At 43.2% G+C, this 14039-nt stretch overlaps 1 non-coding gene across 1 annotated transcript; it reads right to left on the bottom strand.

The window, feature by feature from the left end:
- Window positions 1-13206: 13206 nt before the first annotated feature.
- On the bottom strand, window positions 13207-13313 carry LOC141645013 (small nucleolar RNA R71). The gene has a single exon (XR_012544611.1). It is a non-coding gene; the product is annotated as a small nucleolar RNA R71 (small nucleolar RNA).
- Window positions 13314-14039: the final 726 nt, after the last annotated feature.

Raw genomic sequence — 14039 nt, 5'->3', positions numbered from 1 at the left:
AATTCCCAGCAACACGTATCAACCGGGAGTTATTAGTCAACTCCAAGCTCAACGAAGAGAGCGTGATGAACGTGAAAGAAAACGTGATGAAGAATTCCGCCAAATGAAGGAAAAAATGGCAATGTTTGAGACTTGGTGGCAAGGTTGTAACCCCGGACCTAGACCCGACTACGATCCAAATGATCCGCATGGTCCACAAGGGGGGAGTGGAGCCGGTGTTGGCTTCCAAGTAGTTAAGTAAGTTTAATTTAGCATGTAATAAGACTTGAAATTTAGAATATGTTAGCTTGTAAAACTTTCATTTTTAATATATGAAATGAAGTTTGGGAAAATGCGTGGTGTTGGATTGAAATTTGAAATGTATGGTGTTGTGTGTATTGAAATTTGGGATGTATGGCGTTGTGGAACTTCGGTTTGTATGCAGGTTGTAAATATTTGGCTAGCAATGAAAACGAAAAAAACCACCAAAACAATCAGTGGCTTTAGCGACTGAAAAGCCATTTAGCAACTGAATTTCAGTCGTCAATTTGGCGACTACCTTGAAATCAGTCGCCAAAAAAGCCTCATAGAATTTGGCTACGTCACCCAAATTTGGCGACTAAAAGGCAATTTAGCGACTGAAAATTAGTCGCCAAATTGGCGACTACCTTGTTTCAGTCGCCAAATTAGCGACTACCATTTCAGTCGCTATTTTTCCAATTTAGCGACTGATTTGTCAGTCTCCAAATTTGGCGACCAAAATTAGAAAAGGCGACTAAAGTCAGCGACTGACCTTTGGCGACTGATATCAGTCGCTAAATTGATTTTAGCGACTGATTTCAGTCGCCAAAATCGGTCGCCTGTTTTATTTCTTTTTATAGTGAAAGTTGTGCACAAAGAATGTACATTCTTCCTGCTCAAAGCATCTGCAACTACATTGGCCTTCCCTTCATGGTAGGTAATATCCATGTCATAATCGCCAATCAACTCCATCCACCTCCTCTGTCTCATGTTCAACTCCTTTTGAGTGAAGATGTACTTGAGACTCTTGTGATCTGAAAATACCTTAAAGGTCGCCCCATATAGGTAATGTAATACCCAGGATATTTAAGAATGCTGTTGACCGATCTTGTTGACCAAACAGACCTTAGGGATGAATGGGTGAGGGATCAGGCTTGTAACATGAGTTTTATAGGATTGTTTACTCGACCTAGCTGAGGCTACTCGGTCGAGTATCACCTATACTCGACCGAGTAGAGCCTACTCGGCCGAGTACTCTCGTACTCGACCGAGTATGGCTGCTGTCGACACGTTAATATAAACGCAAGTTCGCGAGATTCATTTCATTTTCTTATTTCCTCGACAGTTTCTCTTTCTCTAACCCTAGCCTATCTCCCTCTCCTATCACTCCATATCTTCACACTTTAATGTATTTAGCCTAAACCTCCACCATGGGAAGGACGGGATTCGCTGGGGAAGGATGATGTGGGTGGTGGTCGTCTATGTCACTGCCGATGTGTAATGTTAGGATGCTTATTGGAGTCGTGCGTGGCTGTGTATGGAGGTCTTACATGCTTTGCGACGAGGTAGGGTTTTCCTACTCAGTACTGTTAATTGATTAAGATTGTGTTTGTTTCATAATTGTTGTTATCTGCTGATCATCGAAGGATGGGGCTTGTGATAGCGGTGGTGATGTGGTTGTGTTGTGACGGTTGTGGTGTTGTGACAGCTGTGATGCAGTGGTGTTGTATGATTGTGGTGGAGTCACTTGCGGGAGTGACTTCACACCCTAGTTCGCCCTCCGTGGAACCCGCCACGGGAGGGGATGTGCACATTAAGGGACAAGGATAGTTGTCGCTCGTTGATGAGCTGGACTAGGTGGGATGGGCTGCGGTCACCCACTGGCGGCGAGGATTACCTGTTGCGATGGGTAATCTGGCAGGGCTACACCCTTCGGGGTGTAGTCGGTTACTGTGCGAAATCGAGAGACTGGGATAGAGGATGATCAGCTGTTTACATTGTTGACCTGTCTTACATTTGATTAGTCAGTACTGACCCCGTGTTGTTTTGTGGTGTCTGCGGTGATCCATTCGGGGATGGTGAGCAGTTGGCTTAGCAGGTACTGTTGACTGTGGCTGCTAGGATTGGAGGGATCGAGTCATCACGCTACCAGTCTAGAGATGCAGTGTCATGAGTGTTGTAGTTGTACCTTTATTATAAAGACTTTGTATTGAGTTGTGTTGTATGAGGCATATTAATATTGTACGATTGTTCTTTTATTGTCTAATTTGATCTACCTCCTCGGGAAACCGAGATGGTGACACCGTCATATACTGGGATGGTCCTTGGTAAGGCGTCCGGGTGTGCGGAGGTGTTACAAAGTGGTATCAGAGCCGACGATTTTGGAACCTGAACCAATGAATCTAATGAATATAGGGTGTCAATTAAAATGAACCTGGTGTATGTACATTGGGAGCCCCAGCCGATGCTAGATTTTGGGTGAGTAGGCGCCCTCATTTCAAAATCATGGCCCCATCGGACTTAAGCCAGACACGGGAAAAAGGGTAGCTAGTGAGAGTCGTTGATTGCTTAGTGATGATTGTTGTGTGTATCTATGTTTAGGATGATATGTGTCAAGGTGTATGTGTGGAAAAGTTTGAAGTGGGTGATGGAATTGTGGCGATGTGCGACCAATGGTAAGATTAATCAAGTTGTTTCACGATGAATGTGTTGTGTGTTGAATTGCTGTCTTGTAATGTGATTAAGGTGTATACATGGTGAGTAGCGGAATTTGAGATGATGTGATATAAGAGCTAAATCTTGCAGGTACCGTAATTAAATTGCTGAGTATGCTATAAGGATAGGGAGTAATAGTTTCATGGCATAGTGAGGAATGAAGGTAGAAGTGATGATCGTTTTGATAGTGGATGTACAAAAATACGTGTTGTTATGTGTTTATGTGGTAGAAATCAGCTTTAATGGTGACGAGCCGGTTGTACGGAACTCCGAACGATATTATTTATTTTGCAGGAACAATGAAAATTTAGGATTTCCTGTTCACTTTTGGAAACTCGACCGAGTAGGTGACTGTACTCGACCGAGTAGACCATACTCGGCCGAGTATCAAGCTACGCAACCGAGTATCCGTTTGGTGAAAATAATAATCGCTTCTGTTCTTTAAAATTCGACCGAGCAAGAAGGATACTCGACCGAGTAGTCTACACTCGGCCGAGTATGCCTAAACACTCGACCGAGTGGTCGACACTCGGCCGAGTATGACCTATACTCGACCGAGTAATGCTTTATCGGGATTTAAGCGGGTTATACAAAAACCCTATTTTCGTTCCTTTCTTTCTTATTTCTGCCTCCCACCTTCACATCTCCTTCTCTCCAAAAGTTCCATATCCCTCATTCCTCAAGCTTTTGGGTAAAACCTTGGCGTTCCACTTGCTCTTGCTTGCCCCAAATCAGTTTAAGGTAAGATGTAAACTCAATTTTCTCATTTGTTTTCAAAGTTATGGTATAATTTCATGCTATAATTCGAATTTTCTATGTAAAACAACTGAAATTTAGTCTTCAATTTACTGATTCTTGGAGTCAATTATATGTAGACCTTGTGTATGCCCTTGTTTAAGCGATTTCATGATTTAAAATTCAATTTTTGAATTCTAGGGTTTCAAAAACGAAACTCTCTTTGTTGTTGATGGTTATTCTTTAATTGAAACAAATTAAAGCTTATAACCATATAAGTTGTAAGGTAATTGGTGATTTTCTGATAATTTGTCTTAAAAAGATCGTTCCAAAATCGATATACAATTGAAAACAGTCCGTCTTTTGCGCTAAGAATTTTTGTGTCAATCCCTTGTTAAAGAGTGTTCTCTTGCAGTATGGTGAAAACCAGAGGCTTACCCAACAAAAGAACTCGTGCTAATGTCCAGCTTGAGACTGGTCAGTCAAGCAGTGGACCCGTAGTTCCGCCGGTGGAGGCACATCCATCGGTAATATTCTCTGATTTCAATCATCGTAAGCCTTTTGTGTCCCTTATGCGTCGCCCTTTTCGTCCCACCCGCTGTGTTAATCCTGGTATCCTTGAGACTTTAGGGATCAAAGAGGACATATTTCATATCTTTTAGATTTTGGGTATGGAGGGGTTGTATCATCTGAGGAAGAAATCCTACCCCCATTTGACCTTGGAGTTTTTGAGCTCTTTTGTTTATGATAAGAAGGGAAAGACTGTTTCTTTTCGTCTCATGAATGAAGATCATGAGCTTACCCTAGATGAGTTTGCTGATCATTTGGGTCTAGAGGCCGAGGGGGAGGGGTACCTTAGTGATGTGGCCAAGAACAGTGGTGCACCTCTTTACCTTCCATATTTGACTGGCAGACCTACCTCTAGTGCCCGTGCCATGCTGATTAATGATGTGCAGCACGTTTCTCTTCGTATGTTTCTGAGGATGTTGACCTGTTTACTGTACTCGAGAGATGACGTGAGCAAGCTCAATTCTCACGAAGTCATGCTCCTTATGTTTTACCTTAACCTACACCGTCAGAAACCGTTCTACTACAGTGCTCCTGGTGTAGTGTGCTCTAGTCTTGAGCGCATGGCACAGTCCGAGACCCGACATATTGCTTGCGGGGCCATAGTGACCTGCCTAGCTCAGCGCCTGACAGATTTTGAGGCCCCACCTCCTGAGGGGAATGAGTATGTAGAGATTGTGCCTACCATGGATGCTCAGTATTGGCGTCAGAACAGATGGTTGAGGAAGATGGATGACGGGTCTTATGCCTGGAGGGTGAGGGGATCTATGTGGATGGTACTTCCGGACCCAGCCCATCTCCCTGTTGTTGATCATTTGGCTGAGTGGGAGACTTGTGCCATTCCTAGACCTGAGCCCCAGACCTACCTGATTGACCCACGGATTCTCTTGGACCTACTTGAGCCTGTCACCGTGCCTGAGGGTCAGCAGCAGGCACCTCCCCCACCTCGGGAGCGCCGTGGAGTGAGGCAGTTTAGGGCAGACCCGGTTGTACCTAAGCCCTCTTACTCTACCCCTGACTCCTACCCTTACCACCCTTATCAGTACTCGCCCTACCCCACAGTGCATGACCCCAGGATGCAGCCGCATGACCTGGCTGAGCGGATCTCCTCTACTTTGGTGCTCCGCAACCTGCATGAGATGACCCTTAACCAGGGCATAGGGACACAGTTAGCACAACCTGTCTGGTGGAGGGGACCGGGGGTGGATACGGGAGTATTCCACAGCTATGGAGTTGACCCGAGTTACTGGAGACCTCCGGAGGAGACTGAGTTTGGCTGCCTTGCGGGACCGTTGGGAGCCAACTCTGGCAGTCATCTAGGAGGGGATTACTCAGCAGCAGCAGGCTTTCCAGGAGCGGGGAGTTTAGGCGCAGGTACTTCTGGCGCAGGTGGTGATGATGACATGGAGGAGGGTCCTCGTTATTGATCTTGTGTTGTTAGATTGTTTGGTGTTGGATTTATTTCTTTGGTGTTGGATATAGTTCTTTTGTGTTGGATTTATTATTTCTATTTTGCATGTTGCTTTCGGGATTTATTATCTACTGTTGGATGACTGTACTCGGCCATAAGGCCGTTAATTACTTTATTTATCGTGTGGAGACGAGTTGGATTTCGTTATGTTAGAGATTAGTTGTGTTTGATATTGCTGGGAAGAGTTTGATGCAGGTTGATTGTGAATGCTCTATGTGATGTCGTCAAAACACTCTCTAGCTGTCATAACTCGACCGAGCATAGTTACTACTCGACCGAGTAGAGCTTACTCGGCCGAGTATACAAATATAGTCGACCGAGTAGAGCTTACCGAGTAGCCTCTCATACTCGGCCGATTATTGCTGACACAGAGACACTGATGTGTAATAGCTACGTGAATTGCATGAGTTATGTGAATAATTGTATGAAGGAGTTTATTAGTGCCTTATTTTGCTATTTTGTAGAATAAGTGTTCAAAAGATTGATTATGATTATGTCACAGGTACGTGATTGTTGAGATAACCTATTAATTTGTGAATGTTTCGTTATATAACATTGGTTGGTATCCAGGAATTTAATTGTTCAGGGGGGAATACCCGAGTCTTTAAATAATGTAGAAAGATAATACAATACCCATATAGTGTTGTAGCTGTCACCAGTCTTATGCGTGGATATGTTTGGTTACGGTTATAATCGCCCCAGCTGGTCACGAATAAAGCTGCTATCTTTTGTTAACCCCATATTATTTATATATACTACTTAGTTGCTGAAATATTCTGTCTTTACAAGTCGCAAGAGTGTAATGTCATAAAGTAAGTTGTGCTACAAGAGTTTATGAGTTATGTCATGTGTGTGTTGGCTTTGGGCACGGGAAGTGGCTAGTGGTGAACTTCGGGGACGAAGTTCCTTTAAGAGGGGAAGAGTAATGTCGCGGAAATACGTATTTAATTATGCCTATAATATTTGGAATCACATGTATGTTATGCATGTTAGCATTCAGAATTACATTTATGTTTCCTTAAAGTTGTATCCATGTTGTACTCAAGTAATATGAAGATTATACTTTGCACGGGTGTCTCAATTAAATTTATGTGATATTTGGTATAGGTGTACGGAATGTGGTGGTTGAGTACTGTTTTTGAGTATTGTTTTGCATTTGTGTATTGTTTTGCATTTGTATATTTGGTATAGGTGTACGGAATGTGGTGGTTGAGTAATGTTTTTGAGTATTGTTTTGCATTTGTGTATGGTTGCTAGTCGTTGTGTCGCTTTTAACAAAAGAGTGCATATGAATTCATTAATTTCCGTAAGTATATGTGAAAGTTGGTGATTAATATTGTTTGGAAGAGTAGCTGTGATAGGTGACTGTTGTATGAGTAATGTGGTATGACGGTGATGTCAGGATGGTGTGAGTGGTGCGTCTTTGTGTAAGTGGTTAGTGTCACAGTGCGTAACCCTGAGGGGAGTGGCGTGCGGGCTGAACTTCGGGGACGAAGTTCTTTTTAAGGGGGGAAGACTGTAATACCCAGGATATTTAAGAACGCTGTTGACCGATCTTGTTGACCAAACAGACCTTAGGGATAAATGGGTGAGGGATCAGGCTTGTAACATGAGTTTTATAGGATTGTTTACTCGACCTAGCTGAGGCTACTCGGTCGAGTATCACCTATACTCGACCGAGTAGAGCCTACTCGGCCGAGTACTCTCGTACTCGACCGAGTATGGCTGCTGTCGACACGTTAATATAAACGCAAGTTCGCGAGATTCATTTCATTTTCTCATTTCCTCGACAGTTTCTCTTTCTCGAACCCTAGCCTATCTCCCTCTCCTATCACTCCATATCTTCACACTTTAATGTATTTAGCCTAAACCTCCACCATGGGAAGGACGGGATTCGCTGGGGAAGGATGACGTGGGTGGTGGTCGTCTATGTCACCGCCGATGTGTAATGTTAGGATGCTTATTGGAGTCGTGCGTGGCTGTGTATGGAGGTTTTACATGCTTTGCGACGAGGTAGGGTTTTCCTACTCAGTACTGTTAATTGATTAAGATTGTGTTTGTTTTATAATTGTTGTTATCTGCTGATCGTCGAAGGATGGGGGTTGTGATAGTGGTGGCGATGTGGTTGTGTTGTGACGGTTGTGGTGTTGTGACAGCTGTGATGCAGTGGTGTTGTATGATTGTGGTGGAGTCACTTGCGGGAGTGACTTCACACCCTAGTTCGCCCTCCGTGGAACCCGCTACGGGAGGGGATGTGCACATTAAGGGACAGGGATATTTGTCGCTCGTTGATGAGCTGGACTAGGTGGGATGGGCTGCGGTCACCCACTGGCGGTGAGGATTACCTGTTGCGATGGGTAATCTGGCAGGGCTACACCCTTCGGGGTGTAGTCGGTTACTGTGCGAGATCGAGAGACTGGAATAGAGGATGATCAGCTGTTTACATTGTTGACCTGTCTTACATTTGATTAGTCAGTACTGACCCCGTGTTGTTTTGTGGTGTCTGCGGTGATCCATTCGGGGATGGTGAGCAGTTGGCTTAGCAGGTACTGTTGACTGTGGCTGCTAGGATTGGAGGGATCGAGTCATCACGCTACCATTCTAGAGATGCAGTGTCATGAGTGTTGTAGTTGTACCTTTATTATAAAGACTTTGTATTGAGTTGTGTTGTATGAGGCATATTAATATTGTACGATTGTTCTTTTATTGTCTAATTTGATCTACCTCCTTGGGAAACCGAGATGGTGACACCGTCATACACTGGGATGGTGCTTGGTAAGGCGTCCGGGTGTGCGGGGGTGTTACAGGTAATGTCTCCAAATCTCGAGAGCAAACACAACTGCACCCAACTTCAGATCGTGTGTAGGATAATTTTCCTCATAAGGCTTCAATTGCCTAGAAGCATAGGCAATGACTTTACCGTTTTACATCAACACACATCCCAAACCATTATTTGAAGTATCTGTATACACTTCAAAGTTCTCACTCTCTTCAGGCAGTGCTATGATTGGAGTTGTGGTCAAACGCTCCTTTAATGTTTGGAACACTGTCTCACAACTCTCATCCCAACGAAACCTGTTATCTTTCCTCATCAAAGCCGTCATAGGTCTAGCAATCTTGGAGAAATCTTTCACGAACCGTCTGTAATACCCGGCTAAACCCAAGAAACTCATGATCTTAACTACATTCTTTGGTGCTTCCCACTTGGTAACTGCCTCAATCTTTGCAGGATCCACAGCTACCCCTTCCTTAGAAATCACATGCCCCAGAAAGGCAACTTTCTCCAACCAGAACTCACACTTGGACAACTTGGCATACAAATCATGCCCCCTCAAGGTCTACAACACAATCCTGAGATGCTCCTCATGTTCCTCCTTAGTCTTAGAAAAACTAAGATGTCATCTATGAAAACCACCACAAACTTGTCCAAAAACTGACTGAAGACTTTGTTCATCAAATCTATAAACACAGCTGGTGCGTTAGATAACCCAAACAGTATCACCACATACTCATAATGGCCATACCTCGACGTGAAAGCTGTCTTTGGTATGTCCTCCCTAATCTTCACCTGATGATAGCCCGACCTCAAATCAATCTTAGAAAAGACTGCTGCACCACTCAATTGATCAAACAGGTCATCTATCCTTGGCAAAGGATACTTGTTCTTCACCGTCACTCTGTTCAGCTCCCTGTAATCTATGCACAACCTCAAGCTCCAATCCTTCTTTTTCACAAACAGAACTGGTGCTCCCCATGGTGATACACTAGGTCTAATGTATCCCCTCTCAATCAGATCATCTAACTGCTTCCTGAGCTCCTCCAACTCCTTAGGACCCATCCGGTACGGTGCCTTAGAGATTGTCCCCGTCCCCGGTTTCAGCTCAATACTGAAATCTATCTCCCTCTTCGGTGGCAACTCCGGAATCTCCTCTGTAAAGACATCTGGAAACTCCCCCACAACTGGTATCAGCTCAACTGTCGGACTCTCCATCCTGTCATCTGTCACATGGCACAAGATCATCGGGCACCCCTTCCTTAGATATGACTTCAAGTTCACAACTGCAATTAACTTAACTTTGGGTTTGACAACAAACCCACGATAAGACACACTAATGCCCTTAGGACCTCTCAGAGACACTTTCTTTTGATGACAGTCTATCTTAGCTTTATACTTTCCTAACCAATCCATCCCGACTATCATCTCAAAACCGTCTAAAGAAAACTTGACGCCCGTCGTTGTGTGCACCAAAAATAAATTTATAATTCCAACTACAACTATAGATAGCGGCAGTCGGGTCGAACCACAGAGAGGCAGATGTAATTCTTAGCTGTCTTAATTTCGGTCTAAGGTAACAATGATGTGGGGGTTTGATTGAATTGGTCTATAACTAATGAGCAATAAACTAAGAAATGTATAAAATCAAATATAAAAGAGGTACTAAGATGGTCAGTTCACTGTAGTTTCGGCATCAGCATACTAAGTAGGTCTGAAATAAACACATGAGGCGGGAAAACAAGAGGTCCTCTCGGTCCACTCTTTAACAAGTAGCGTCTTTCAATCTCGCTACGGGTCCCTAATATCACTAGTACTGACTCTCGTCCTGAAAAGTGACTAATAACCTAAACTTTACCTATCTTTTGATCTTAGCATAGTTTAGTCGTTTTAATTGGTAGTCTGACAACCTTCCCTATCTTTCGATGTAATGGGTCAGTCAATTACTAAACATTTAACTAGTCGCGTACACTCGATTCGTCAGATATAGAATTTAAAACAATTAAAACGAAACAAAACCTCACGTGGCCAGTCGATCGACCAGGGTGTGCGACTCAGGTCGTACTATTCTACTGCCGCCTAATCTACAATTCCCCTACATCCTAGCACGAGGTATTTAGCTACTCATGATATTGGTAAAAACAACAACAAGATTAACGAAATAGACTACTGAATTCATGCTTAAAATAGTTAAATAACAAATAACAATAAACGATAATCGGCTCCGGGAAACTAACTAGCAATTCTATACTATGAGTAAAATAGGCAATGGAACTGAACAAAAGAATACCGAAAAGGAATTGCAGAGCCAGATCCAAACCGAAAGCGAAGGGAACTTTATTAATCGAAGAACAATAATCTCAAACCCTAATTATAAAAGTAGAACTAAAACTAGATTTAAGCTTAATAAAAACTGGATGATTGTTCTGAAAACCTAGCATACGTTATATAGAATACAACGTAGTTCTTATTTCCAAAACCTAACTACTATGGGCTTACCATTCCTCGATCTTTTAATTCTTGTCAGAATAGCGGTGTGGTTGATCGACCACTGAGGCCGGTCGATCGACTGGTAAGCTCTGAACAGTGGCTCCTGAAGTCGTGGTATGGTCGATCGACCATAGGTAGCGGTCGATCGTCTGCTTTAGCTGATACTTGAACTCTAAATTCTCGTGGATTTGTCTTTCGGGCCTCGAAATGCGCACCAAGTGATGCGTGTCTTTTATATGATGTTTTACACCTCATTTTACACGCATTTCAGAGCTCATTCATGTAGTTTATGCTACATTTTTCCCTATTTCCGTCTACTTCCGTATTTTGTACATTATTGCAGAAATGTGAAGAATCCAGCGGAAATCAAGCTAAATCCGTCCCCGAGTATCCTGCATTGCATTTGACGAGAAGAATTCACTTAAGGAATAAGCTTGGTTCGCATTCCAAGGCCCAAAAGACAAATCCACGGGATTATAGAAGTCAAGTAGCAGCTCAAGCAGTCGATCGACCACTACCTTCAGTCGATCGACCAACCATCGGGTTCTAGAAGCTACTGTTCATTGCTATTCAGTCGATCGACCAGTCCGAGCAGTCGATCGACCAAGCCGCTATCCCAGACGAGAATTAAAAGATCGAGGAAACGCAAGCCCATTGAGTTTAGGTTTTGATAATAATTGTTACGTATATTTCCTATATAACGTAACCTAGAAACATCAGTTTAGGGAGGAAGTTTTGGCATTAAGTTTCACATACAGTTCTTTAGAAATAATTAGGGTTTGGGAAACTATTTCGCATTGGATTTTCGTTGTGCTTTCAATCATTCCGTTACAATCCATCTGCAATTTCGGTATTCACTTGCTCTATTTTCAGTTCATTCTTTATTGCATTGATAGTATATGAATTGTTAGTTAGTCTCCCGAAACCGAATTATCATTATTTGTTAATTGTTTGTTCATTCGTTTTAAGCATGAAACCTTCTGTCTATTTCGTTAATTTCATTGTTGTTATCATCGTTAGTATGAGTAGCTAATTTATTCGTGCTAGGATGTAGGGGAATTTTAGTGTAGGCGGCAACATAAAGAACACGGCCTGATTCGCGTGTTTGTCGATCGACCACCCTACCCGGTCGATCGACTGACCACGTGAGGTTTTTATTTTCGTTTTAGTTGTTTTAATTCTTAATTCGACGAATCGAGTGCACATGACTAGTTGAATATTTAGGATATGACTGACCCGTTAGATCGAGAGATAGGGACAGTTGCTAGATCACCAATTAAAATGACTAAACTATGCTGAGATCGAAAGATAGGTAAAGTTTAGACCGTAAATCACTTTTCAGGACGAAAGTTAGTATTAGTGATATTAGGGACCTATAGCGAGATCGAAAGATGCTATTTGTTAAGAGTGGACCGAGAGGACCTCTTTATTTCCCGCCTCATGTGTTTTGATTTAGACCTGTTTAGTATGCTGCCGTCGAAACTATAACGAACCGATCATCCTTGCACCTTTTTTTTTATATTTGTCTTGTTCACATATTTAATTTATTGTCTTTATTTGTTATTAGCTATAGACCAAACCCAATCAAACCCCCACCTTTTGTTACCTTAGACCGAATTTAGACAACTATAAATTACATTCGCCTCCTTGTGGTTCGACCCTGATACCACTAGCCTAGGTTAGTTTTAATAGGAAATTATAAATCTTATTTTTGGTACTCACAACGACGGGTATCAAATTTTGGCGCCGTTGCCGGGGAGGCAATTGTTCTAATTTTTAGTTGTTTTTATTTAGTCTTTCTTTAGTTTAAGGGACATCCGTTCCTTAAACTTTTCTTATACTCTTTTTGTAGTTTCTTCTTATGCGCAGGTCACAGGGTGGTGAACTAGTACCATTAAATCCTGAGATTGAGAAATCCTTGCGCGAGTTGAGACGATCACAAAGGGTATTGCCGACAGAGGAAGAGCTGAGTACTCTGTTAAGCTTTTACGAGAACGAGCTGTTCGAAGAAGATCCACCTACATCTCCTGCTTCTATTTCTTCAGCTGAGACAGTCACTTCTCCAGAAATTCTAGTCATGGCTGAAGAAGCAACCATTGCCATCACTCGGAGCCGACAACCGAGAATCTTTACAAAGGATTCGAACTACCTTGGGAGGCGAGAAAATTCGAGCCAAAGCCTTCCTATATTAACCGGTTGAGAGAAACCGATTCGGGGAGCTGCAAATGAAGATGCAGCCAAGCATATGGAGACCTTCGTTGATTATTGTTGCTCTATACCCCCGCTGGCCGGTGTGACCCAAGATCAGATCAAGGAGACCATGTTCATTTTCTCTCTTCGTGACGCTGTGAGAGAGTGGTATAGAGATCTGGACCGAGCCGCTCATGGGATCACCGACTGAAATTCCTTAGCCCTGGCATTCTACAAAAAGTACTTCTCTGCCTCGAAGACGAATGCCATTAGAGCTCAGATCACGAGCTTTAAACAAGGGCCTGATGAGAACTTCCATGAAGCATGGGTCCGTTTCAAGAAACTGGTGCGAACCATACCGCACCATGGGTTCGAAAAATGGAGTCTTTGCAACCAGTTCTATAATGGGTCATATGATGACGATCGAGGGGCTATTTTGGATGTCATGCGACCAATGGCCGATTTGCTGAGAACATGGGAGAGACTAAGGGGTGGAAGATCATCGATGATTTGGCCACTCATAAGGCTGAATATGGGAATTCGAGAGGAAACTAGAGGAGAGCTACTGAATCTTCCTCTGTTGCTGCACTAGAACCTCTCACTGCAAGGTTTGACAAATATGAATTGGGAGGAGCTTCTAAAGGTGGGATGTACCATGTTAACGCTGTTTCAGACGGTCCTTTCGTCTGTAGAAGATGTGGAGCTGAGGGGCATGTCTCAGAGAATTGTTCTGTCCCCTTTGAGTCCTGTGCTGCCTTTCAACACTATACGCAGACAAACACGTACTATGAGCCGAATGTCCACCCCAACTTGAGGTGGAGTAGCCAAAATGTCCTAAATCCGACTCAACCTCCACAACAGCAGCAGCAGCAAGCCTATGTGCCCCCTCACAAACAACTATACCAAAAACCTCCGTATATCCCTCAGTAGCAGCAACAATCCCAAAATTCTGAGTTCACCGAGTTGAAGAACTTATTGCTGATGGAGTCCCAAGCTAGAGAGGCCGGGATAAAGATGCTAGAGAGCCAAATTGCTTAATTGGCTAGCAAGAGTACCACTCGAGCTCCGGGACACTTACCGACTCAAACTGACCAGAAA

This window comes from Silene latifolia, chromosome 2 (genome assembly GCF_048544455.1).
Source record: "Silene latifolia isolate original U9 population chromosome 2, ASM4854445v1, whole genome shotgun sequence".
Taxonomy (NCBI): Eukaryota; Viridiplantae; Streptophyta; class Magnoliopsida; order Caryophyllales; family Caryophyllaceae; genus Silene; species Silene latifolia.
The sequence above is the reverse complement of the archived record's forward strand: the minus strand, read 5'-3'. Positions and strand labels throughout refer to the sequence as shown.